At 41.9% G+C, this 27,304-nt stretch overlaps 1 protein-coding gene across 6 annotated transcripts in view; it reads left to right on the top strand.

The window, feature by feature from the left end:
* The first annotated feature begins 2,737 nt into the window (after window positions 1–2,737).
* Window positions 2,738–27,304, top strand: part of LOC137300552 (serine/threonine-protein kinase Nek6-like) — a 175,376-nt gene continuing 150,809 nt past the window's right edge. For 2 of the 6 annotated variants that reach the window (XM_067969694.1, XM_067969692.1), the window contains exon 1: window positions 2,738–3,098. The gene's annotated coding sequence lies outside the window, so the exon portion shown is untranslated. Of the gene's footprint in view, window positions 3,099–16,847; window positions 17,026–20,741; window positions 20,798–27,304 lie in introns of those variants that run through there. The other 4 variants (XM_067969695.1, XM_067969697.1, XM_067969696.1 and 1 more) reach the window with 4 other exon arrangements.

The raw sequence follows: 27,304 nt of genomic DNA on the forward strand, positions 1-27,304 counted from the left end.
ATTTTGTACCATATTTTCTTCCTCTCGCCTTTAGGCACTTGTACAATGTACATTGTCTGAAAGGGTAGACAGGTGATCTATTTTCAGGCCTACATTCATACAGTTTTTTAACAAACCACTATTGTTGGGATCGCAAACACATTTTTTTGGGATGCATTGATAGAATCTTGCATGTAATGGATGGAACAATTCTTCCTTCTAAGAAGTGATATGAGTTGACTTCTCCCCTTTTCACGTCGTCTTCCGCCTCAATGCCTCCCTGATGGTGGAGGACTGCAGAAAAGAACCAATATTATTCCTCTCCTTGTCAAACAGCCGTAAAGCTCTAGCATGCTACACCACACCAAGATGCCTCTCTGCGTGTAGTGTAACTCCTGATGATCAGTATGTAGGTGCACTGTGTGTGGTTTGGTGTATTCTTGAGGTATACAAACCAGGTAGGTTCTTGGTTTGATCCCCGATCTATGCTGAGTTAGCTTATCTCAGTGGGGCGAGGGGGTGATGGGACCTTGTTTTGGAGGAGAAGATCAACCAGGAATCTTGGTCTTGATCGCTATTCAGTTTGCCTACTTAACAATAGTCACTGCATTCAATATCAACTCATTGTTTGAAGTGCTTTGACAAGTTTCAACATGATAAGACTCCAAATAAATGCAAGTATTATTATAAATTACCCAGTAAAGTGGGCGTACATGGACGTAGGAGGAGGACAGGATTTGGCTTGGCTCGATATCCCCTTCGTGGAATAGCCTAACAACACATGCTGTCTTAAGTTCACCCATGAAGGCTGCCACTTCAGCGAGGTATCAAAGATCGGCCAGTGCTCATGGAACCTTGTGCCAGGATGAGTCAGTGCCTATAGAAAAAGGGAAGAGAAAGTTTATAGCTTGTTAACAATATTAGAACAAATGAAATCCACTCATGCACTTTCGAAATGTTAGGTTACATAACCTATAAAAGGTTTTGGCCTAATTTTTTATTTCAAGAGCACCATTGACTCTGATACAAATGTAGGTATATTTGAGCCTGATCTCAAGCAAACCTGACTCATTGAATTGAGTTGGATTCAGATTTTATGTAAAATAGTAAATTACTCTGTACTATTACAGTACACCATCTGCTCCATTACCAAGATTGCCTACTTCTACCTCCGTATCATCGCCTGTCTACACCCCTGACTCAGTTCATCTGCTGAAACACTCATCCATGCCTTTATTACCATTAGACTCGACTATTCCAATGCTCTCCTGGCCGGCCTCCCATCTTCCACCCTCCATAAACTTGAGCCCATCCAAAACTCTGCTGCCCGTATCCTAACTTGCACCAAGTCCCGTTCACCCATCACCCCTGTGCTCGCTGACCTACATTGACACCTGGTCCGGGAAGGCCTCGATTTTAAAATTCTCATCCTTGTTTTCAGATCTCTCCATGGCCTCATCCCTCCCTATCTCTGTAATCTCCTCCAGCCCTCTGAGATCTCTGCGCTCCTCCAATTCTTGCCTCTTGCATATCCCCAATTTTAATTGCTCCACCATTGGCGGCCGTGCCTTCAGCTGCCTTGGTCCTAAGTTCTGGAATTCCCTCCATAAATCTCTCCGCCTCTCCATCTCTCTCTCCTTCTTTAAGACACTTCTTAAAATCTATCTCTTGGACCAAGCTTTTGGCCAACTGTCCTAATATCCCTTTATGTGGCTCGGTGTCAAATTTTGCTCCTGTGAAGCTCCTTGGGACGTTTTACTACGTTAAAAGGTCCTATATAAATGCAAGTTGTTGTTGTTAATAAGAAATCTGAACCCAAACTGACAGCCCCGGAGCTCAGCCAAGTTCCCATTTGCATTGTTGACTTCACTACACTTTCGGTGGCTGAGTTGCACCATTGAGTGTAATAGGTTGGGATAAGCTCAGATTGAACAAAACCAAGAATCTGCACCAAAGCTGGTTACCCCTCTCCCCATTATAAGTGTGCATGAAATGCTTATAATGGTAAATAATATATATCAGTCCATATGTGCATGGTTACGTTTCTTTTTAAATGTGTTGAGTTGATATTCTCAATATCTACATGTATATCTTCTGTTGAATGGATATACCTGCAGATATTGAGAATATCTAGAGATCTCTAATATGACATTATAACATCATTGTCCTTAAGATGTGTTGCGAACGGCTCTTTGATTTTCATTTGCATTTTTGCTTGCTTCTAAAAGCATGCCAACTATATCAACTTTTCGAAAAGCTCTAATTTCCAGAAAGTAACGTTGATTGACTGTTAAAAACCATGCTGGAAGTTGCTGTCGAAGCTTCGCTGTATTAGAATGCAGATGGTTCGACAGAGCAGCTCGGGCCGAGAGACAGAGCTGCACGTCTTGCACATCTGGCGGCGAAAGCTGAGAAACTCTGTAACTGTGCTCATGACAGATTGAAAGGAACTGTGCATTCCAGTAAAATTCAGAAGCATTCTGGGACAGAGGGAAAGAGAATGGCAAAAGAGTGAGAGAGAGAGAGAGAGAGAGAGTGAGCGAGCGAGCTCATAATTGTTACAGTCACAAACTGGTCAATCTGGCTTCAATTAAAAAAAACATACGAGCCAGCCGAACACGTGATTCGAAAAAAAAAGAAAAGCTTCAACATTCTTTAGCAATACAAGGTTTCATTTATCTGCTCTTTGACTGGAAGTTGCATGCTCTCTCTTCCCCACCCCCCCCCTCCGCCCCGACAACTTCGGAAAGCCCACCCCTTCTTCAGTATGGCAAACATCTGGTTCCAAAAAGGCTGCCTTTTCAATTTACTTTCTGCCGTCCTCGTGCAGTGTTTGCCTAAGGCCAAAAGGCCAGGATTAGGGGAAAGGGAAGGTTTCAGTCATTTTTCATGCAAAGTCAATCTCCCCTCCCCTTCAAAAAAAAAAGTGTAACGTTCCTTCTGGGAGGCCTGCGTGGCATGTAAGTTGAAACAGGCTTAGGAAGAGAGTCGATTTTCATGGAGTGCAAACACAAGTTGCTTAACAAGGACGAATCCATCCAGAATGCTTTAGTTTGTTTAATCGGTTTTCCATAATCTGCAGTGCTTTTTCTCTGCCAATACACAAGCTACAGGTCCTGGTAGGTCTGCTGTTTTCTTCCTGATGTTTCATTATTACCTTTTTATAATTAACCAGAGTGTAACATGTGCTTAAACCTGCAACTAGCTCTGCATAAGAGCTTTTACTGTTAAGATTAGCCGGTCTAATGACTCCTCTTAACTGCTTATATATACTGTGAATGTTAAAATTCCTTGACGAGCAACATTCCTCTTTTATCACTGTGAGACTGTGGAATTGAGCACTTCTGGTCTGATGTAAATAAATCACTGCAGTTTCCTTCTGCCATAGAGCCACAAGCAAGGGAATTTTAAATGTTAGAAACAGCCCCTCATACTGTGGCATTTTTGAAAGTAACTTTTCAAAAGGTTATGCTGCAAATCTTCTGCTTGGATCATTACACAGTTTCATTTTGTTTATTAGCTATGATTTATAAGTGCAATTTATTTGGAATGTCACAAGTTCCTTTTAAATGGTAGAAGAGAGCTTTTTTCTAATTTTCTTCTGGTCTTTCAAAATCCTCTTCCTCCTCCTCCTTTTCTCTTCCTCTCCTAAAGGTGGTGACTCATACTTGGGGTACAATTGCATGGGCTCACTGGCTCATCCAAGTGGTCATTCTTCATGTCTTAGCCTCGGTAGTGAGTGTCGGCGGAGATTATCCGAATGTAGAGGATATCACTGCCCTTTGTGACGCCTCCAAAAGTTTTTATATCTATTCATCTTCCTTTACTTGACACCGACAATAAATATTCGGTTGGGATATAAAGCTGTATCCTACGTCACAAGGTGTGCATCTTTTTTTTAATGTGGGAGAGCTCATGGGATCAGAGACTGATGGTTTTGTAAATTGGAAGTGAAATCAAAGCACCTGATGAGCTGCATTTAAAGTCGGGGGAAAAATAAACAGTAAAACACTTTGGAAAGGTGAATCAGCAGCAGGTTCAGATGATGGACAGATGAGCAAAGATGTTCTTTTAAAGGAAAGTTACGAGGGACACAAGGATATCAGTCTAGTGTTAAGTATCTAAGTGAAAGTATTTGTTTCTCCAGAAAATATCTTCAACTATATTATGGATGATTGAAATTTTTGGTTTTGAGTCTTAAAAATTTATTTGACTCAGATTTTTTTTGTAACACAAGTGTCTGCCCTGTTCTAAACCAGATCTCAACTTTGCGCAAACTTTCAGTTGTCACAGGGACTACTGGGAGTGTAGCCGGATTTCTTTCTATCCCTCGGGGACGGTTCCTGGTGCAACAATTTCACTGATCCTGAAAAGCTACAGCTATAGGGGTTATCAGGCATGCTGTGGGAGATTTAACTGATTAAAGTGCCTTTTATACTGGCATCAAATAAAGAACCCAGGGTTAAGTGAAAAACTGAGCAGAACATTTTAAATCTAAAACAAATGGAAGCATGCCGATTTGTTTTGCACAAGCAAAATGTACATATACACTGATGTCCACCATGAGTACATTCACAAAATATAAGATAATGTAATCAGAATGTTTAATATCCTCATGAACCCACCCTCTCTGGAAAGCTCTCAGTTACAAGGGGTATTCTGCCACCTTGTTGTTAAAAGCTGTTTAGTTTGTGTTAAGTTCGCAGGATATCAAGCTTCTGTGGGGAATCTGTGCACGGGTCCAATAGGAACCATCAGTTACCACATTTCTAGTCATTCACGTGGCATCAATTCTGTTCTATAACAGAGGAATCTCAGGTGGTGACTGCTGTTCTGGTTTGAATAACTTTTATTTTACAATGAGGACCATTGTACTGGTATGATCAGAAAAATCCATTCTAGTTCTATGTCACAAAATTCTAACACTGCCGGCAGTGACTGAGAGGGAGATAATACTATCTGTGTTCTCAGTTCACTGGGCCATGACATTTTCATGTTACATTTTATGCGATGTCACTGGAATGCACTGAAATAGTCCACTACTTTTCTTATTGTGTGGAGATTTTTTTTCTTCTTAAATGTCATCTTGGCTCAGCTGGTAGCACTGTTGCCTCTGAGTCAGGAGGTTGTGAGTTCGAGTTCCACTCCAGGACTTGAACGTATAATCTGGCAGACATTTCAGTGCAGTCCTGAAAGAGCACTTCATTGATGTAGGCACCACCCCCTTGGATGAGATGTTAAACTGAGATCCTGGGTCTCATTCGGGTGGATATAAAAGACCCTCTGGCACTATTTGAAGAACAGTAAGGAGTTGTCCTGGTGTACTGGCCAACATTCCTCCCTCATTTATAAAGTTTACGGTGTATTTATCTGGAGAGAAAGAGGGCCAAAACCAGCTCCGAAGGTTGTTTTTTCACTTGATCAAATGCCAAATATGTGAAAAATGTTATCGATATTACTAGGTTAATCTCTGATCTGTAAAAACGTGTCAAAACAGGAAGGACTACTGCCGGATGAGCAAGTTAATTGATAGCCCCAGAACCTGATTGTACCCACCTGTCTGTGGCGCAGTAATGGTTATCATCTTTGTGTTTTTAAACATGGACTATATGTTTTTTAAACCTCATAGAGGGCACAAAAGTAAAGAACACAACAAATTAAACCAGTTATTCCTGTCCTCGAGTGTTTTGGACTGTAATATTATGTGGGTGTGTGCAGGTGAATGGATTTAACATGTTAAATATTGCATTTGATTACCGGAACTAACCTATAAAGTTTAATGATTAGTAAATAATCGCTTAGTAATCAAATAAAGATGACAATTAAATGGTTAATGATTTTAAAAGGCCACTCTACAAGATAATAATAACAAATGAAGAAAGCTGCGCTCTCCCTCTCCCCTGGATTACTACACTTTTTTAGGGTACTGTGGTGTTTTCAATCTCTCAGAACAAACTAAATCTGACTGTTTGCCAGTGCCTGTAACAAATAGTTGCTGAACACGGCATAAGAAAGCAGGAAAGGGTAAATATAATGAGTCCCAACAATTAATCAAACAAAAACTAATTCTTCCCAATAATAAATCAATGACAGAAAAATTAATCATAACCACTGCACCCCTATTATTCATTAGTACATACATGCCAGGTTTGTTTCAGTACATTTTTATGCAAATGTAACCCAGTATATTTGGCTCTATGTGCAATGCATTGAAGTGATATTCATAAGAGGAACTAGATGGGCAAACACATGCTGTGGCTATAGTATACTTAGAATCCAAAGCACTGTAAAAACCCACACACTTCCCTGTCTTTTCTGGAAATTATCTGTTCACTTTCACTCCATGTGCAATCACTTCTGCTTTTAGCACAGACACATTACAACTGATGCAACTTCCTGCACTGTTTTTTTATTTTTTTAAATCTCAACTCTTCTGACATCACGCTGGATTTATTTAGGCCTAGTGTCCAGCCCTGGTCTTCAGCTGGACATCAAGCTGAGCTACCTCCGCAAACAGCTGCATTCCTTCCCTTCCTTTCCAGTTGTACGATGATCTTGAATCTTATCGATGCAGCTTGCCCGAGTGGTCTCATTAGGTTTATATATTCATTATTTGTCGTAAACACAATCCAGATGTGATTCGTCACATAATATTTAACTATCTTCTCATCTGGGGGGGAAAAAGCAGTCCAGTCTTACTGGTATTTCAGGAAAGTGTATTGATGAGTGCGTGACCTTTTTGTATTATGACCACCTGAGCTGTGAAAAACACTCAGCCGTACAATTCAATTGGGTTCTGTCTGAACAGAGCATTTTGAATGATGTTAACATGAGGGTGAAATATTGGTGTTACAGGTCTAGTACTGCTGATGTCAATAGTGGAAACAATTTGAGATGATGGATTAAGAGCATCATTAATGCACATTGGCCTAAGTACAATATTTTCAACATCTAAATAAACCCTATAACAGCATTGGAGCCGAAAACATCTTTCTATAGGGGAAGATAGATAAACATATGAGGGAGAAAGAAATCGAGGTTTATGCTGATAGGGTCAGATGAAGAGGAGTGGGAGGAAGCTCGTGTGGAGCATAAACACCGTCATGGACCAGTTGGGGGGAATGACCTGCTATACATTTTACGTAATTCTAATATACAGTCCAAATCACATTATTGCAAGTAGAATGGCCTTTTTTACAATCGACATGAAGTTAACTCTGGGATTTTATTTAATTTTCTGTCTCAATATTTGACCGAGTTCTGTGAAACTGCCCCCTCACAGCACCGTGGTAGGTCACTTCATTCAGAGCTTGACTCACTCTTGGAATATTTGTTAATTACATAACAAGGAAAGGAAATAGCTTCAAAATCCTGAGTTCATTGCAAACTAGAGACATTTCCACCTTTTAAATGTTTTCAGTGCTGCGTAAATACCCATGTACCACGTTGAACCTCATTTCTTTGAAACTTCCTTCACTTACTTGCACATGACCATAAAGATAGTAAAAAGCCAATTTTCTATTAGTAATAAAAACAGACAATGCTGGAGATGCACAGCAGATTGACCAGCATGTGAAAGACTAGGCAGGTTAGCATGCTCTGGTGAAGGGGCTTATCTGCACCATTGGCCTCTCTTTCAGATGGTGATTAATCCATTGTGCACGCCCAGCATTTCAGTTATATCCAATATTTGCATTTTTTGTTTTGATCTCTTACAATATTTTAATCCCTATCAATGTAAATGCCTACCAAACACTAGTAAGACAAAATGCGAATAAATTTTCTATCTAACAAGGTCGTTGGCATAAATATTTTAGTATTGAACTCAGTTAGTGGAAGACTGTATTGGAAGGTTGCTTTAATTTGAATCAATTTTTCTTTCTCTATCATGATTTTCATCCTCTATGTTCTACCGCTGGCAGAGCAGGTAGTTGGATCTCAGACTCTCCTGTGACTGTCACCTCTAATGTTGAGCCGTGCTCGGAGGATATTAGGTGTGTCGGTACCAAGCTGCCTGCAGGCAAGGTGTCGGTTCCCATTTTAAAAAATATTGATTCTTGGGATGTGGGCATCGCTAGCAAGGCCAGCATTTATTGCCCATCCCTAGTTGTCCTTGAGAAGGTGGTGATGGGCCTTCGTCTTGAACCGCTGCAGTCTGTGTGATGAAGATACTCCCACAATGCTGTTAGATAGGGAGTTCCAGGATTTTGACCCAGCGACGATGTAGGAACGGTAATATATTTCCAAGCCAGGATGGTGTGTGATGTGGAGGGGAACTTGGAGATGATGGTGTTCCTATCCACCTGCTACCCTTGTCCTTCTATGTGATGGAGGTCACGGGTTTGGGAGGTGTTGTCGAAGAAGCCTTGGCAAGTTGCTGCAATGCATCCTGTAGATGGTACACACTGCATCCACAATGCACTGGCGGTGGAGAGAGTGAATGTTTAAGGTGGTGGATGGGCTGCAAATCAAACGGGCTGCTTTGTCCTGGATGGTTTCAAGCTTCTTGAGTGTTGTTGCAGCTGCACTCATCCAGGCAATTGGAGAGTATTCCATCACAATCCTGATTTGTGCCATGTAGGTGGTGGGAGAGGCTTTGGGGAGTCAGGAGATGAGCAGAATTCTCAGCCTCTGACCGGCTCTAGTAGTCACGGCATTTATGTGGCTGGTCCAGTTGAGCTAACTGCACCAGCTCCCCAGAGCATCTACCATTGTACAGTTCTATTGAGAGGATTTGAGTGCTTGTGACCCCTGAAACGAGAGTGTGCGGCTACAGTAGTGGAAAGTGACCATGTTTTAGCTGCTGTGTTACCCAACTGCGAGCAAAACTGGGCCAGTTGTTCTTCATTTACATCTGTGACACTTCTGTAAGGAAGACCAGTGGAGAACCGACGAAATAAACCAGGGTAGCACAAGTTAGAAGAAAAATATCTTGGTGAATAATTCTTTATTCTGATGCCGATTTCACTGCCTGGAGAATTGATATTTTACTGCTGTACACAGATGCTTTGTCGCAGTAAATAGCTGACCTTTTATTCAACTGGCTATTGGATGATTTAATTTTCTTTATCAAAAGCTTTCTGAATCACATAGAAGGCTCGGTCATCAGGTTAACAGTGGACTTAATTTCTTCCTTCGGGTTAGAAATATATCGAAAGCTTATAAAAGGGACAGAAAATGTTGGAAATGCATAGCAAGTCAGTCAGTATCTGAAAGAGAAAGGTAGGTTTGGTTAACAAATTACTGGCCTTTCTCTTTCAGATATTGACTGATCTGCTGTACAATTCCAGCATGTTTTGTCCTTTGGGATTTTCAGCAGTTTGCAGTTTTTTTAAAAAGAATCTCCAATTTACGAAGAGAATCTGCCTTCTGAATGAAACATTCCACTTACCACAAGAAAGTATTTGTACACTACAGTACAACTGCTTAAAGTTAATAAAAAAAAGTGACTTAATAATCCACAGTACCATATCTAGAACGGGTTACAAACTTAACGGCAATGACCTGTAAACTAAACAAAATATTAAAATTGCCGCAGCGCTTTGACTCATGAGAAAGTGGTTTTACGGCTGACTAATCCTGAAGCGCTAATGTGCCTCGGGTCTTTCATGGAGAGGAAAGGTAAATACATATAATCGTGCTCTACCTCAGGGGTATATGAGAGTATCGGACTCCCATTTTAAAACCCAAATTCGATACCGTACTTGATAAACATTCACCACATACTCTCTATTTGCCTGTGGTCAACTGGGCTAATGAACTCAGTGCTTTACATTTTTTTGATAGGGCAGGGGGAATAAGAGTGAAAGTGAGTCCCATTATGAAGAAATGCTCTCTTATTGGCTGATCTTATTGGCGGCCGTGCCTTCAGCTGTCTAGGCCATAAGCTCTGGAATTCCCTCCCTAAACCTCTCTGCTTCTCCACCTCTCTCTCCTCCTTTAAATCACTCCTTAAAACCTACCTCCTGGACCAAGCTTTTGGTCACCTGTCCTAGTGTCTCCTTCTGTGGCTCGATGTCAATTTTTTTGTCTGATTACGGTCCTGTGAAGCACCTTGGGAAATGTTACTACATTAAAGGCGCTATATAAATGCAAGTTGTTATTGTTGATCATAGAGAGGTAATGTCCATGGCTGTGTAGAAGACTGCAGCCCAACCGACCCAGGCCTCTTGGGTAAAGAGAGCAAGCAACAGACAGCAGGGTTCTAAAGCTGGAAAAAAAAAATCGATTTTGAAAAAAAAAGAAGGAAAGAAAATAGCTTACCCATCGTACAATTTCTATTTTTTTATTGACAAACTGAGGTAAAAGGTAAAAGGGCAATAGTGCAAGGCAGCTTCAAAGTTGAAAAAAGTATAAAGGAAGATTGGTAAATCAGTTAGCAGTGATTGGATAATGTTCAGCTTGAGTTTTAAAGGCTTACACGTTGTAGGTGGAAGGAAAGACCGAGGATGTTAAGGAGTGAACAATTTTCAGGTCCAGAGAGGGCCGACCCCACACCCTCACCGACCCCCGCACCCTCACCGACCCCGCACCCTCACCGACCCCACACCCTCACCGACCCCACACCCTCACCGACCCCGCACCCTCACCGACCCCGCACCGACCCCGCACCCTCACCGACCCCGCACCCTCACCGACCCCGCACCCTCACCGACCCCACACCCTCACCGACCCCGCACCCTCACCGACCCCGCACCCTCACCGACCCCGCACCCGCACCGACCCCGCACCCTCACCGACCCCACACCCGCACCGACCCCCGCACCCTCACCGACCCCGCACCCGCACCGACCCCCGCACCCTCACCGACCCCGCACCCGCACCGACCCCGCACCCTCACCGACCCCACACCCGCACCCACACCCGCACCGACCCCGCACCCTCACCGACCCCGCACCCTCACCGACCCCGCACCCGCACCGACCCCCACACCCGCACCGACCCCCACACCCGCACCGACCCCCACACCCTCACCGACCCCGCACCCGCACCGACCCCACCCCCTCACCGACCCCCGCACCCGCACCGACCCCCGCACCCGCACCGACCCCCGCACCCGCACCGACCCCCGCACCCGCACCGACCCCCACACCCGCACCGACCCCCACACCCGCACCGACCCCCACACCCTCACCGACCCCGCACCCGCACCGACCCCACCCCCTCACCGACCCCCGCACCCGCACCGACCCCCGCACCCGCACCGACCCCCGCACCCGCACCGACCCCCGCACCCGCACCGACCCCCGCACCCGCACCGACCCCCGCACCCGCACCGACCCCCGCACCCTCACCGACCCCGCACCCGCACCGACCCCCGCACCCTCACCGACCCCGCACCCTCACCGACCCCGCACCCTCACCGACCCCGCACCCTCACCGACCCCCGCACCCGCACCGACCCCCGCACCCGCACCGACCCCCGCACCCGCACCGACCCCCGCACCCTCGCCGACCCCGCACCCGCGCCGACCCCCGCACCCTCGCCGACCCCCGCACCCTCGCCGACCCCCGCACCCTCACCGACCCCCACACCCGCACCGACCCCACACCCCACCGACCCCACACCCGCACCGACCCCCACACCGCACTCACACCCGAGGTCACTGGACAATGCTCAGGAGTGAGAACTTTGGCTCAGTGACACTGAGGTCTACTGTAGCACTCTTACTGCAAACCTCGCTGAGATCACACACTGGGGATCACACCTGGGACTTTCTAAGTCTGGATGGCTCATTTATTCATGGCCTTAACTAACTGAGCTAGTCAGGGAGTTTTAGGTACTTGCTTTAATCAAGTTTGTGTATTCCTTTATACTGTTGTATAAGCTCATGGTCATGGACTGCCTTCAGAATCTGTGGGGGGAGTTTAACCCCACAGGACAGGCGGGAGAGCAGTGGGGTGGGGGGGGGGTTTAAATTCTTAAAAACGTGAAACCCGACCCCAACCCAGCACTAATGCGCCTCCTTCCGGTTTAACCAGGGCAGGTTGGGGTCAGGCGAATAACCTGCTCTCGAGTGGTGGGTCAGTAATTTAAATATTTTAATGAGGCTGCATGCCTCCGATTTTAGCAGCCATTTGAATTTAATCCTCAGACCCCCTCCTTGCGATCTCCACCCCGACCCCCTGCAATTCCCCGCCCGACCCCCCCGTGATCTGATTTCCCCCCTCCGCCATCTCCAGCCCGACCCCCCCGCCCCCGTGATTTGAGCCCCCCCACCCACAATTTCTAGGCTAACCCCCAATCTTTCCCACCCTCCCCCCGCAATCTCTCCCTCCCTCCCCCCGCAATCTTTCCCACCCTCCCCCCACTCCGGTCCCCAGCTGCGACCTTCTACCACAGGATTCCCGCCCGGCCGGCCAGTCTCTCAATCTGGCTGACAGCCGAGCGGGAAACGGAGAAAAAAATTCAAATGAGGCCCTGCCATGAAATTTGGCAGGCCCTCCGTGTTCCCCATCTTTCTGGGTTCCTTGGCCGCTAAAAGTCATCTCCGCTCCTTCCTTGCCTCCGTGTAAATATTGGGGCCCTTCAGTCTGATCAACTAACAGTGCAATTAAAGTATAGGTTCTGCTGTATATGCAGAGCCCATATTTGCTCAACAGAGCGAGAGTTAATTAAAGGGTTCCCTCTTGCAACAGTCATTGCATTCCAAAATTAATTTATTGGTTTGATCTGATAAGGTGCCACATAAATGCAACTGTGATTTGCTATTATAATTGAGAAAAAATGGTCCCAACCTTAATGACAGTGCTTATAAAATGAGTCATTCCTTTCAGGTAGTGTTTTTGAGCTCCAGTGTGAAGTTATGTAGAAAATGCAAATTCAACTTTGGCCAATTCGAAGGACATATAGCTATTAAATGGAGGTGTCAGAACAGACGGCTCTAACTCCTAAACCCAACAAGAATAAAAATGACTAGACTGTTTTTGGAACAGTCTCATGATCGTAAGCAAGGACCCATTCCTCAGAATGCATCTAAGGAATGTGTTTTCTTTCCCCTCATGAAATTACATAAAACTATTGTACATGGAGTTAGCTGGTTACTTTTATATAATTATTAAGAATTCTTTAAGAATAAGATACATAAAAAAAAGTCAAAAATTTTTTAAGGGCATCCACAGAGCCAAATATAGAGGAGTCTGAGCTTCAAACCCAACTATAATAGAAATTGTAAATGGATATATATGTGTTTAGGGTGAATCCTTAACCTTCCTGCTATCTAGTAATGGAGTGATATACATTTGTTTGCAGTGAGAGTTTGATAAAGATCTAAATTTAGCACTGGATCCAATTTCTAGCCTTCGTGCACTGTAATGTCGCCATATTATAAACTGACAGCTGAATAATCCAGGCAGTAATACTAAGTTTGATTACAAATGTCTGGACTTGTTTTTCCCTCTCTGGCTCTGTGGGTGCCCTGCTGGTTTTACTCAGTCAGCAGCTTTAAATATATTTTTAAAACAAATTTTCGCAAAGTTGCATTATTCTTTCATTCTAAACGAATTTCCAGGATGATCAAACTCTGCTTTTAAAATATGGAGTAAAACCGATTTCAGTATCATCACGATTCTACGAGTAAATGCTAAATGGTGACGAAAATTTAAATGTAATGAACAGAAAAAACACAAACTGCACAGCGATTGAAACCACAAAGATTGATCTTTGACCGAAGCCCATTGGCTGCGCTGTGTCTGATTGGCCACTATGCTTGTAGCGTAGTCTAATAAGAAAATCAGGAATATATGGAGGAAGTTATCATCGGCGAGCTAGACGGTGAAAGTTACAGTCTACATCGCCCATCTGGCCGCTGCAGGAAAATCTGGGCCGTTATCTCTGTCTTTTCAACTGGCAAAAGATGGGAACTTCATTACAAAAATCCTGTTGAACTTTGTTGCTTTCAGTTTTCCTGAATCTTGCAGTGTTCATTCCCATAATTCCAGGTCGTAAGTCATCAGTGTCCTCCTTGGTTCTTACCTCGCGGAAACACAGTGCAGCATAAGAACATAAGAAATAGGAACAGGAGTCGGCCTTATGGCCCCTCGAGCCTACTGCGCCATTCAATAAGATCATGGCTGATCTTCGACCTCAACTCCACTTTCCCGCCCCATCCCCACATCCCTTGATTCCCCTAGAGTCCAAAAATCTATCCATCTCAGCCTCGAATAACCTTCTCCTGAGCATGTGCAAGTTTAGAGTAATGAATGTTCTGTGATGAGTTTTTCAGGTTAAAACAAAAGATAAGAGCAGGGAAAAGTAATTCACTTATGGCAGATGTTTAGCATGTAGGCATGTCAAAGAAAAAAGTAATTTGAGTTTTTGTATTTGTGACACTTTTGACTTAGGAATCTGGTGATTTCCTGCAGCAGGTTTAGCAACAGTGTTTGGAGGGAAACTTGCAACCTGAGGAAGTGGAAATCATTTGAGTGGGAAGTGGTATCCTGGACAAAAAGGTGACCTTTCCCAGACAGCGCCAGTGGTGGTTTCAGAAGGAGGACTTGGTGTGAGGAAGTGCATTGGAAGATTCTTCAGGCTGGTCTTGATTTTTTGCTCGCGGTGGATAACTTCACAGTGAAAACCCTTCAATGTTCCTAGAAAAAAAAGTTGGCCCTCCCCATTACTGTTTGTGAATTTACAGCGAATCAGAAGAAAACAGCACATTCAAATTTAGGAAATGTCATGTGAACTACCCAAATTAGCGGAATGTGAAACTGTAGACACACTGCATTCTCTCTTCGTCTACTGGCTTCCTGCCTGGATGCTCTCTTTCAGATACAAATTCTTTTGTTGTTGGTGTTGTTCTGTTGATGAACTGGAGGCATATTTCATTGGCTAAGCCCATCCACAAACTGGGATGGCACTTTCACTGGATGTTGTTGAGAATGTCTTGTATATTTAAACGAGCACATTTCAAGCACTCCATTCACTGTGCACTGTACAAACGTACGTCATTTGAATGTACACTGCTCATTTTTGGAGTGTGTATAAAACACTGTACTATAATTAGGGTATGTGACTTGTTATTGCCCAAACTCGCTCAGAAACTGGTATCTTTGCACCTCCCGGGACCTTTTATATGAACATTGTAATACTGGGTGGTAATTTGCAGTAATCTATGGGATTTCTCAGGTGAAAGTAAAAGATCCCATGGCACTATTCGAAGAAGAGCAGGGGAGTTCTTCTGCTGTCCTGGCCAACATTTATCCCTCATCCAACACCTAAAACAAATGATCTGGTCGTTTATTTCATTGCTGTTTGTGGGAGCTTGCTGTGTGCAAATTGGCTGCCACGTTTCCCACATTACAACAGTGACTACACTTCAAAAGTACTTCATTGGCTGTAAAGCGCTTTGGGATGTCCTGAGGTTATGAAAGGCTCTATATAAATGCAAGTCTTCCTTTCTTTCATGAGGAAGAACCTTAAAAGGAAGAATTTCAATTAGTTTATTGTCTGAAAGCCAGATTACAGCAGTTACAGGAACTGGCTTGCAATTCCAAAAGAAATGGGGATCAGTATGTTGTAGGAGTGAGAATTCAGATTTCTTTCTGATTCACCTTTGAGTGCTAAAATGTCTGCGTCCCCTCAACCACAATAGAGAAAACTCAGCCATCAGCTCCACTGCAGTGGGACAGATTTTTCTCCGCACTGCCAAGGACATTCCTTCAGGACCAATTGAACTGATGACACTGCAGAACACATCACTAAGGATTAGATAGCCCCATTAGATCCCCAAAAAAGTCAGGCTAGACCACTGAAAAATGTAATTTTAGCAAAATGTAGACATACCTATTGCTCCAGCCGCAGACAGCAACTATTTCCTCTCTGACTCTTTTTGCAACCATGAGAGTGGGGAAACTTTCAATGAGAAAGGGAAAATGATAGTCCACAATCATAGATTGAAATCATCCCTCTCCACAAACCTAAACTCTGTCAAATTGAGTTGTTCTCAAATAAAAACAGGAGATGTTGGAAATGTACAGCAAGTCAATCAGCATCTGGAATAAAAAGGAAGGTTACCATTTCATCAGAATAGTCACACTCAACATGTTAAGTAATTTTTCTCTTTTAGTTGCTGATTAACCTTCTGCATCGTTCCAGGATGTAGATTTATCTTTTTATCTCTGAGGTATTCTCGACTTATCTTGAACTGGCCAAATTCAGCCTGGGCCACACTGCGCTTTTAATTTGATTCAGATCTCAACTTAGTTTCATTCACTTCTTCACAATATTAGACTCCGCAATTCTTTCCCACTTGTATTGCTGACAAAGTGATTAGCATTTATTTATCTCTTTAATTAGAAAAAGCAAATTGATTATAATTTTTTGCCAATGCCTTTTGTTTAAAAAAAAAGATCTTAATGCGCGAGCTCCCTTTCGAAACCTTCTTCAAAATATACTTGAAAAATAATGTCAGCAATGTTAAAAGTAATGAACATTTTCTCTTCTGCAAGTGTTTAGCAAGTTAGATCCTTTTAGAAACAGCAGATTCCGTCAGATTATTCATGCATTCCTGTCGAAAGCTTGTCGTAGATGAAATATTAGTAACTCCAGTATACCAATTATGTGCCATTCTCAATAAGGGTTTTATTTTTAATAGTTTTACATGGGGGATGAGGCTTTAAGAGTGGAGCGGTAATTTGAATTGAACAGTTACATTACTCTGATCATGGTTGTGAAAAGACACATTCATCACTTTGCCAATAAACCTAGACAGTGATTACACAGTCAGAACATTTTCAACAGCAGCTGTTTGAATGGGTCCTAGCAGACTGTAACAAGAACCATGTGAAAGTGTCTTGTGATGACGATCAAGTGGATGAGTTGTAAACACTTTCTTTGTATGTTAAAGTGGGGGGGGGTGGTGGGTCATGCTAGAAGTGCACTGCTGAAGTGCAGCTGATCAAGACCAAGCAGAGAGATGTAGAAGGGTAGCAGTAGTTAATGTTAACCTCCAGATTAACGCTTGAAAGTTATTTCTGAATCTGATTTGGCTCCAGACGGACTTCACGGATTGACTCAAGTTTGGGCGACTGATGTGAGTGTTTGCGGTAAGAGCTCAGCTTCTGGATTTCAAGCACAGGAGGAGTGACTCGAAAAAGGGTGGGGGGGGAAAGCAACTGATGGAGCAGTATAGAAATATGGCAGGGCAAGCCTGATCTGAACCTCTGATATAGTAATCCTAAAACAGGAGTCAGGATTCTGATTGACCAGCCCATGTGCTCATCCCTTAAAGAGTAAACTTTGTCATCTTTGGGAAAAGAGGAAAAGACTAATGATGAAATTTAGTCTTATACCTGTGTTTAGCTAGTGAGTGCTAATGAAAATGTTGGGGGCCATGCTGCAAAACATTATTGATCCTCACATTGGCTGAGTTACATCCTGGATTAATGATTGCATTTTGTATTCAGCTCTCTGACGTTGTCACAATCAGTAACTCCATCCGGTCAGTTTTGCCAGTGTCAGCATCATTCACCATTGAGAATGGGATGGTGCAGCAGGTTGGCATGCTGTCTTTTTACCTATCAAATCCAGCCAATGCTGATGGGTTGAAAGCCTCCTTTTTGTTGGCGATAAGGGACCCAAGTGAAATGAGTTGGAGAATCTCAGCCTAGCTCAACAAAATTTCCCCATAATGCTGCGCATGAACAATCTCACTCAGAAGCTGTAAGGAAGGCTGGTGTGAGAAATTTCAAAATGTATACTGGTGTGGTAGAGAGTAGGCATCGTGGAGAATAACAGGAAGGGAATGGTTATACCCTGGAATTAGGCTATGTGACAGGAGTGGATGAATGCTTAACGCATTGGTTTGAAATTCCTCTCTCATCTATTTTATTGGTGGTGTTAACCCACTTCTTTCAAATGAGTTAATACCTCTGTAATTTTTGGGGGGATTTTACACCAGATACTTTTCTCAGGCTCAGCATTTCAGGCCACATCCTATGAGCTGGAGTGTGCCTTAATCTGCCCACGGTCAAGGTAATTTGTAGTGAGACCAAAGTTCGAACAGAAAACCCTTGTCACTTTATTTCAGCTTACCAGTTATATTGTGTGTCCTTGTGTAATCTTCTTTGACTTTAGACAGTGATAGAATAAAAAGTCTATTGAACTGTGGCTTACACTAAAACCTACCAAGTAGATTTATAAAACAGGTTGTTACATAAGGTTAAATCTCATGGGATCCAAGGTGAGGTAGCCAATTGGATACAAAATTGGCTTGACGACAGAAGACAGAGGGTGGTTGTCGAGGGTTGTTTTTCAAACTGGATGCCTGTGTCCAGCGGTGTGCCTCAGGGATCGGTGCTGGGTCCGCTGTTATTTGTTATTTATATTAATGATTTGGATGAGAATTTAGGAGGCATGGTTAGTAAGTTTGCAGATGACACCAAGATTGGTGGCATTGTGGACAGTGAAGAAGGTTATCTAGGATTGCAACGGGATCTTGATAAATTGGGCCAGTGGGCCGATGAATGGCAGATGGAGTTTAATTTAGATAAATGTGAGGTGATGCATTTTGGTAGATCAAATCGGGCCAGGACCTACTCCGTTAATGGTAGGGCGTTGGGGAGAGTTATAGAACAAAGAGATCTAGGAGTACAGATTCATAGCTCCTTGAAAGTGGAGTCACAGGTGGATAGGGTGGTGAAGAAGGCATTCAGCATGCTTGGTTTCATTGGTCAGAACATTGAATGCAGGAGTTGGGATGTCTTGTTGAAGTTGTACAGGGCATTGGTGAGGCCACACTTGGAGTACTGTGTACAGTTCTGGTCACCCTATTATAGAAAGGATATTATTAAACTAGAAAGAGTGCAGAAAAGATTTACTAGGATGCTACCGGGACTTGATGGTTTGACTTACAGGGAGAGGTTAGACAGACTGGGACTTTATTCCCTGGAGAGTAGGAGGTTAAGGGGTGATCTTATAGAAGTCTATAAAATAATGAGGGGCATAGATAAGGTCGATAGTCAAAATCTTTTCCCAAAGGTAGGGGAGTCTATAACGAGGGGGCACAGATTTAAGGTGAGAGGGGAGAGATACAAAAGGATCCAGAGGGGCAATTTTTTCACTCAAAGGGTGGTGAGTGTCTGGAACGAGCTGCCAGAGGCAGTAGTAGAGGCGGTTACAATTTTGTCTTTTAAAAAGCATTTGGACAGTTACATGGGGAAGATGGGTATCGAGGGATATGGGCCAAGTGCAGGCAATTGGGACTAGCTTAGTGGTATAAACTGGGCGACATGGACATGTTGGGCCGAAGGGCCTGTTTCCATGTTGTAACTTCTATGATTCTATGATTCTATGAGTAAATGGATAAGTGAACAGTTGCAATAACACACAGTAGACTTACATCCCTCCCTGGAATGGCAAATAAAGTCACATCTGCTGTACTAAATTTCAGTGTGAACTTGATTTGGCACAAGGACCCTGAATATTTATATCTGTCTGATAGCTTTAGATGGGCCATGAATTGGAACAAGGCAGGCTGGAGTAAATTTCCAAAAACATGACAAGGGACAAAGAAAATGTCAATAAGCATCTCTTAAACTCAAACAGAGCTGCCATTCAAACATATATTCAAAGAAATGCCATTCAAACATATATTCAAACTCAGATATCTGCTGCAGATATAAATCTCTATGCTGGGGCTATTGTGCATTAAAACAAGCAGAGCCATTCTCTGTGAATGCACCTGCCTTATATTCCTGCATCCACTATGACAGATGGAATGCAGTTAATGCTATGTTACATCATAGACACAAATACTTCATTTTTGTCACAACCTCCTATAAAATAGCTGAGGGAGAAATTTCAATTGAACCTTTTAAGTGACATCTGCACCTATACCACGGTGGAATTTAAGGGTTGGAAAGAATAATGGGTAGGAAGGAGAGAGTTATATGAGAATAATGCAAAGAAGAAGAGTTGGAAAGGTAGGAGTTGATTGCATAGGGCAATATTTTCCTCAGCTGGTTTAGCTTAATGAAAAAATAAATGCAGGTGAACAAGATGGCAGAAGCATAGAAAGCAGGAATGAAATTTTCATCTGTTATTAACTGCTACTCTGAGCCTTGCTCTCCTGCTAACAAAGGCAAAAGAAATTTAGAAAAAAATATTTATTCATTGCTGTTCAGATCTTGTTAAAAGTTTAGCCCAAGAAATTCATGCAGCATAGGGGTGATAGATACAAAGCTTGAACTCATATTCAGAATTAGCATTAGTTATACAAAGGAAGGGAAGGATTTTGAAGCATCAGCACAGCTAGTATTTATTGTTTAAAACTAATTAAATATAATGTTATCTAATAGCAACACAACAATGCTAGAGATAATGCAGATGTGTATTATAAAAATGTATTATACAGCCAAAATAATTAAAATACAATTTTAAGCGTGCAATGCAGTTTTTATGTGCCCAATATATTGTAAAAGTTAAATTGTAGTTTGAAGGAATTGTGTAAATGAATCAACAGTACCAGTGTGTCATATTAATGATAAAATGCATTGATATGATTTAGCAATGGATTGATTGCACCAAATGTGATGGAACTTCTATATATTTCAAAACCATTATTTATTATACAATGTAAAGACAGCACGGTAACTTGTAGAAATGTATTTTTGAAATTTTGCAAGGAAAATACAAACTTAAAATAACGGTTTAACGACTATCACAGAAAACACACGTCTGTACATCTGTGAGGCTACAATATTTCAAATAGTGCATTTTGTAGATTATTTACACCAAATTAATTCTGGCTGTCTTTTTCTAGGCTAAACAGATCCTAACTTTCACTATAAAATGAGCACCAAACCGTAATCTTTTCTGGTAATGCTAATTTTGCATATTTATGCATGTTTCAGACATGTTTCATGTCCTGTTATATCTGAGACAGATTGCAGTTTGCTTTGTTATATAATGTATTTGTAAAAAAAATGGATTAACTACTGGTATATATGTATATATTTTGCAAATCTTGCTGCTACTTTATATGCTAAAATTATATAATATTTTATTTGAATCTACCAGATTACAAATTTTTATCAATGTACAACAGATCCTAATTATAAATGAATGTTGTTGGCCCCATGTCCAGCCTCTATTGTTAAATGAATTGTCATAGCTGTAACTAAGGCAAAATGTCACTGCATTTTGGCTAACACTTGTTTACCCGACAGGTTATAAAGGTTTCCTAATGAAAGATATCACAAGACTACATTTGCAGATCAACAAATGTTCATATTTATCTGAGTTTAGAATTTCTATATTGTGTCTATTTGCCAGCCTTAATCTCTGTACAAAAGGTACATAACTAAGAATAATCACACGGCAGCTTTTATGCATCTGAAGTTATCTGCATCAAGATCTATATATTTCAATTCACGTATGTTTGGGGGGAATGGACAAAAAATACAGCTGATGGACCATAACATTTGATTAGTACAGTGTATACGGTACAATTGATATCTGACTTGTTCTAGAAGACTTAATTTTCCTTTGATTTAAATAGATAATATTCATCACATTATTGATTATCTGGTTTCTTTTGCTTTTTGTTTTCTTCTTGCTTTTTAAAAATTTTCCTTCTTGATGCATATATATCTAATCTCTTTGCACGGTCCACATTTCTCTTCATTTTAAGACGGATATTCTTAATCCGATCCTGTGTAGATTTCTTTCTTACAATATGCTTTATGCATATAATCAGATTTTATATATATAATGACCACGAGATGCTGGGTGCTTGACTGAGCCAGACCTCTGCACCCACTTGCTAAACAGATGTTAATTTGTTGATAATTGAAAGCAGCAGCCATCGGCATGAAGAAAATAAGTGCAGGACATCCCCTCTTATGTGACACATCCTCACTATTCCTAATACGCATGCACCCAATCAGTGTTAGATATGCTTGTGTGGGATCTACATCATTTACATGGAGCCCTATAGATTCTTTTAAATCAGATGTGTAATTGTTAATTTCTAGGAAAGAGGCAGCTTTTAGTGAATGAGGTGGGCACTTTTCAGGAATATTGAGCCTTTTGGGTAAATTTTAATTTTTTTCCATTTTTGTGGAGTCATTACACACATTTACCACTGGACACCACCAAATGTCTCATTCGTTATATTGGTTAATTGGCAATTTAGCTGCCTGAAAAGTGTGAGCAGAGTATTATTTCATCTGTGGTGTGATTGGCAGGTTTTACGCTCCTACTAATGAATTTGTTGTTTCATTTTCATTGGCAAATATACAAAAAAGGGGGTTTTAACTCTTTCTAAAGATAGCAAGGAGAGCATTGGAAGGTATTGGATAGATTCATTGACTTGCGTGTTCCAGTTGACTGACAAAGGGCATTGATGAGTGGTAAAACACATGTTCTTAAAGTAACTATTGTATACTTTCAGCACTACTGGACAGGTTAGTAGATTGGGCAGATGAAATTCAATGTGGAGAAAAATAAGGTGATACATTTAGGAAGGAAGAACAAGGAGGGCACATATACACTAAATGGTAAAATGTTTTAAAGGTAGAGGAGCAGAGAGATTTAGAGATTCAGGTACACAAATCTTTAAAAGTAGGAAGTCAAGTTAATAAAGCTGAAGAAAGAGGCATATGGGATCCTAGGTATTTTGAATAGAAGTACAGAGTACAAAAGCAAAGAGGCAGTGCTAAATCTATCGAAATGGTTGGGCTACAGTTCAAATATTGTCAGATAAAAAGGAAAAACTGCAGTGGTTGTGATATTGTGTCCAGTTTTGGATGTCTTATTTTAGGAAGGATGTCAAGGCCATTGAAAGGGTGCAGAAGAGATTCAGGGATGAGAGGCTTTAGTTAAGAGGAGACACTAGAGATACCGAGGCTTTTTTCATTAGATTAGAGAAGGTTAAGAGGAGATCTGATAGAGGTGTTCAGAATTATGAAATGTTTTGATAAGGCAAATTGGGAAAATAACTATTTGCATAGGTTGGTGAATCTGTAACTAGAGGGCATAAATTTAAGATCATTACTAAAAGAATAAAAGGTAGGTTAGGACAGATATTTACATAGTGGGTTGTCAGGACATGGAATGTCCCACCAGAATCAGTGGTGGAAGCCAAATCCATAATAGCTGTTAACAGGGATGTGGATAATATTTGAAAAAGACAAAAACAAAAGAAAAGGATACAGAGAAAATGAAGGGGAACAGAACTAAGTGGATAGCTCTTTCAGAGAGCTGGCACAGGCATGATGGACAGAATGGCCTCATACAGTGGTGTGCAATTGTATGATTCTGTAATTCTATAATATTTGATGCTGAAACTGGGGGTCTTGAATTACCCTAATGCTCAACTCTACCTTGTGCTTTAATCAGCTCTGTCCTTTAAATTCAGCAGAACAAATACTGAAATGTTCATTGCTAACAAAATAAGATGACTGGCAAGAGAGCAAGTGACATCATTAAGCAGGAGGGCTAAACTCTGCTCACTGTGGATATACATATATGTAAGAACAAATATTAACAAAAGCAGTCTTGCTGTGAAATTCTGCTTGTTGTGATCTTGATTACTACTTTGTTTGCTGTGTTGCAGATCGTTTGTTTTATAATTTTGCTGACTTTTTGTTAAAGCTAAAGAACCCCTTTTTAATGATCTTCTCATGAACTTTGGGTCAGTTTAATATATTCAGAGTCAGCCAACCAGAACTCCTGGTGTACGCAGGCTAATTAAGAAGCAGATCATCAATAACTATGCTGCAGCAATAAATTTTTAAATAACATGAATAAGAAAAATGATCTGAATAAAATACTTCCCAGATTTTCTTCACTTTTTATTGCACTAACAAAACTCCAACACGCCTGGGAGAAAGAGCTGAGTATTTCAGTCTGCATCACACATATCACTCAAAGACTGTCAAACAGATCCCAAACTGGATCGCATCAGGCAGCAAACAGTAAGAGTAGTAACACAGTCTAATGCAAAGGTTTACCCTTCCTGTGAAAGCTTCCAGGATCATTCTGATGAAAACAGAGTGAGGCGATGAGCAGAATTTTCCACTCAGGCAAAAACCCAAGTAGATTAATGACAGACATCATTCACGCCTGCTGGAAGTAAAGTGGACTCACCCTGTCGCATTTTCTGGGGTCACCTTAATTTCCATACTGGAGGTGAGCTATCGGTGGTAATACCGTCTCTAATTGTGAGCTCACCATTTGGGCAGTGGGGCAATAAATTGCACACTATTGCAGGATTTAAAGGGCTGCAGCAGTTTAAAGGGGCCACACCGGCAGCATTAGTAATTGGTCTGGAGATTGGATCTGTTTGCTCAGAAATAAAGGGTCATCTTTGATAACACAAAGCAGTATTTAGAAGTAAATTTTGAATTTATTATTTTGTTTCTGAATGAAAGAATTAATAGGGAACAGCTTTTTAGACAAATCTGTTTCCCATCTTTTAAACTTGTATTTACTCACCTCAAGTATATTTGAACGGTCTGCAGGTGGGCTAAGAGCCCCAAACCCCTAGTTTGGTATGGAAGCAATGGGCATCCTTCATGAGTTTAGGCAGATGAAGCCTGCAGTATTTGGGTCTCAGAGACACAGATCCCAAAGGAGAGCAACACTGGAGCAACCACAGAAGGTGACCAGAGCAATAAGAGCCAACAGTGTCATGCCACGCAAGGCAACTCGGGTTCAAAACAAATTTAATGACCTTACCAGGGCAGGCAAGATAAGAGAAGTCAGCAACACCTTCAAAGAATGGTCTGTATAAAGCATATCAGACTCTTAGTCACTTCCCTTCATTCTTTGTTAATTGCTTACCATCAGACTTCACCCGGAAATCTTCCTTCCTTAACTCTCTTACATGCAATCATCCCACTGAAAGCCTTACATGGACTCTAATTGTCAATACGCCCATTATGGGTTGTTTTCTGATATCTGGGTTGTACAGACATTCTTAGTCCCCAAAGGCAATTCTAACTTTTTAAATTCCAAAGCCTCACGCATGAGTGGGGGAAAACCCCCCAAAAGATGAAGAAAATTGTTGCACAAATAAGCTTTTTAAAAGTGTAACAAAAGTACCTGCTCTAGCCCTCTAAATGCTTCAATGCCTTTTCGTCACTGCCTAGCCATCCAGTTCACCCATTTTAATTGGGCATACTTTACATCAGGCATCCTACACACCAGAACTGTGGAAATTGGCATGCAGACTCAACATGCCCCTTCATGAATATAGAAATGAAGCGTTCCCCTGTTACAGGGGAATGTCTCCACTCCCACAAGAATTCCCCACAGGAAAATGCGCCAGGATGCAAACCCAGCGCATATCCGGAGTGGCGGGATTCATCCCGATATCCCACTGTGCCGGAAAATCAAGAGGTAAAACATGGAATATCTAGGCTGATATGTTTTACTCATCTAGATAAACTGAATTTTAACAATAAAATATCCATACCGGTTTTCCTCATTCATTCTTAGCCAAACCTTTCAGGAGTGAGATTAGAAAACATTTCTACACACAAAGGGTGGTAGAAGTTTGGAACTCTCTTCCGCAAACGGCAATTGATACCAGCTCAATTGCTAAATTTAAATCTGAGAGAGATAGCTTTTTGGCAATCAAAGATATTAAGGGATATGGGCCAAAGGTGGGTATATGGAGTTAGATCACAGATCAGCCATGATCTTATCAAATGGTGGAGCAGGCACGAGGGGCTGAATGGCCTACTCCTGTTCCTATGATCCTATGTTCCTATTCTTCTAAATGTCCATTAAATTAAATCATTAAATTAAAAATGTTCAAATAGATGATTAATGCAACTCACTTAAAAAGAAATCAGATTAAAAAATAAAACAACAAAACAATTGTCTTTATTTCCAAAGATGTATGACAATGGCATGCATTCAAATTCAATATATACAAAAACCTGTCCTGTATTATATCCTTTGCCACATCTGTGGGGGTAGAGAGGCTGGGCTTTAAATGCATTATACAAACTATAAGCCAACACCTCAGGCCTGGCCTTGTACTTTGTTGTCTGACATGGTTGAGTAATTCCTGAGTCATAATAATGACAATTGCACCCTTATCTCTTCTTTGATGATGATGTGGAGATGCCGGTGATGGACTGGGGTTGACAATTGTAAACAATTTTACAACACCAAGTTATAGTCCAGCAATTTTATTTTAAATTCACAAGCTTTCGGAGGCTTCCTCCTTCCTTTGATTATGAATGAGAGCTTTGAGCTACAGTAGAAATTCAGGATTTGAGGAGGTGGAGCAAGTAAGACTCCTCTTACAATCTCAACTCTTGAGGCCATATTCCATGTCAGCCGTGGATTTGGAAGGGGCTGAAGCTCCTGTTCTTAGCCTAATAACTGTTAAAACTAACACTAATAGCACCGTGAGTGTTTGCCTTTGTTACGATAACCAATAATTAACTCCAAACAGTTACTGCAGTTAACACCTGTGGCAGGAAATCAGCACTATTTTATAATTACAATTTTTACCTTTATTTGCAGATTAATATGTATGAAACATATAATTCTCAGCACTTTTGTCATTCTGCTTTTGTAAAATTCGTTATTAGAAATGTACCAGTCATTATTGAAATTATGACACCCCCCCCCCTACAAAACTTAGGCAGCATTTTGGCCGCCATATTGAAAAATGAATAATTTACATTTTTTTCAATAACTGTTCAGTTACAGAGGTTTTCTTATTTTTTTAGTTATTTCCTCTCCACTTCTGTTTGCCAGGTTATGATTCCACTGGTTAGTTACTCCCTGGTACCTCAGTCAACTGACCAGTCATTGTGTATGAACCTGGTCAGTAAATGTGATGAGATTTTACTGAGTGAGGCATCACAACTAATCCCCATTATCCCTAACCTTTACTCATAGTGTTGTAGCATGGGGCGTTTTGGCACTGGGGTCGATTTTCACTCCCTTCACCTGGTGTTAATGGGGCGATAACGGTCTCAAGATCGGGTCGGTGGCCTTACTGCCCCATTAGCGCAGGCGATGCGGCCGGCGCCATTTTAAAAGGGGCCTATCTCTGGGTGTCCGAAGCACCTGCTTGTTTCAGGCGATAGGCACCTTTTAAATAGGAAATCAGGGTCCTATTATGGAAATAGGGCCTTGATTGCCATTTCAGGTAGTGACTGATCGGAGCCTGCGCAGTGCCTTGCTGGCGGCAGCTCGGGCCTGTTTTCGTCCGCTGAATCTGGCGAGCTGCTTCGGGAGGCCTGTTTGGCCCCCTGAAGCTTGCCTGCCAAACGTAAACGAGGCCGGAGCCTCAAAATCACGGGGGTCACTTCGTTGGTCGTCCACCCAAAAGTCAAAATAGGCCTCGGGGAGTGG

Source organism: Heptranchias perlo, chromosome 31, assembly GCF_035084215.1.
Source record: "Heptranchias perlo isolate sHepPer1 chromosome 31, sHepPer1.hap1, whole genome shotgun sequence".
Taxonomy (NCBI): Eukaryota; Metazoa; Chordata; class Chondrichthyes; order Hexanchiformes; family Hexanchidae; genus Heptranchias; species Heptranchias perlo.